Raw genomic sequence first — 1,021 nt, 5'->3', positions numbered from 1 at the left:
CTTTTAGAAAACATGGAGTTGTTCCTTTGGCGACATATATGCGAATCTACAAGAAAGGTGATATTGTAGACATTAAGGGAATGGGTGCTGTTCAAAAAAGAATGTCCCACAAATGTTACCATGGCAAAACTGGAAGAGTCTACAATGTTACCCAGCATGCTATTGGCATTGTTGGGAACAAATAAGTTAAGGGCAAGATTCTTGCCAAGAGAATCAATGTGCGTATTGAGCATATTAAACATTCTAAGAGCAGAGATTGCGTCCTAAAACGTGTGAAGGAAAATGACCAGAAAAAGAAAGAAGCCAAAGAGAAAGGTACCTGGGTTCATCGTAGTGCCAGCCTGCTCCACCCAGAGAAGCACATGGTGAGAACCAATGGAAAGGAGCCTGAGCTACTGGAACCTATTCCCTATGAATTCATGGCATGATGGGTGTTAAAAATAAACTAATCTGTGATCTATTTAAAAAAAGAAAATAAGGTAGTAAAAAGATATGGAGACTGTTGGGACTGGAGGATTTCAAATTGGTAGATCAGGGAAAACATTAAAAAAAAAAAAGATACTTGAGCAAGGACCTTATAGAGATAAGAGAACCAAATGAGGAGGACTAGCATTTCAGGCAGCAGACGGCAAATGCAAAGGCCCCGACACAAGAAAAGGCACGGCCTGTTCAAAGAAGAACAAGGAGGTTGGTGTCTTAGAACGAAGTGAGCAAAGGAGAGAGTATGGGACACAAATTGCGAAGGGCAATGGAGACCTCAGCTGTTGTGATCATTTCAGCTTTTACCTTTAGTAGGATGGGAAGACATAAAAAGGATCTGGGCAAAAAGGTGATGCCATCTGACATGCATCAGGCATGTCACTGACTACTGCGCTGTGAATAGATTTGACAAGGCAAGAGACCAGGTGAGGAAGCCAGGCTTTTGGCAAACATCTAGGCGAGAGAGGACAGTGGCCTGAACTTGGGAGGTAGCAGAGGGTGAGGACCAGTAGGCAGATTCTGGATATGTTCGAAAAACAAA

This window comes from Tupaia chinensis, unplaced genomic scaffold, assembly GCF_000334495.1.
Source record: "Tupaia chinensis unplaced genomic scaffold, TupChi_1.0 Scaffold000097_1, whole genome shotgun sequence".
Taxonomy (NCBI): Eukaryota; Metazoa; Chordata; class Mammalia; order Scandentia; family Tupaiidae; genus Tupaia; species Tupaia belangeri.
Note: the sequence above shows the minus strand (reverse complement) of the source record.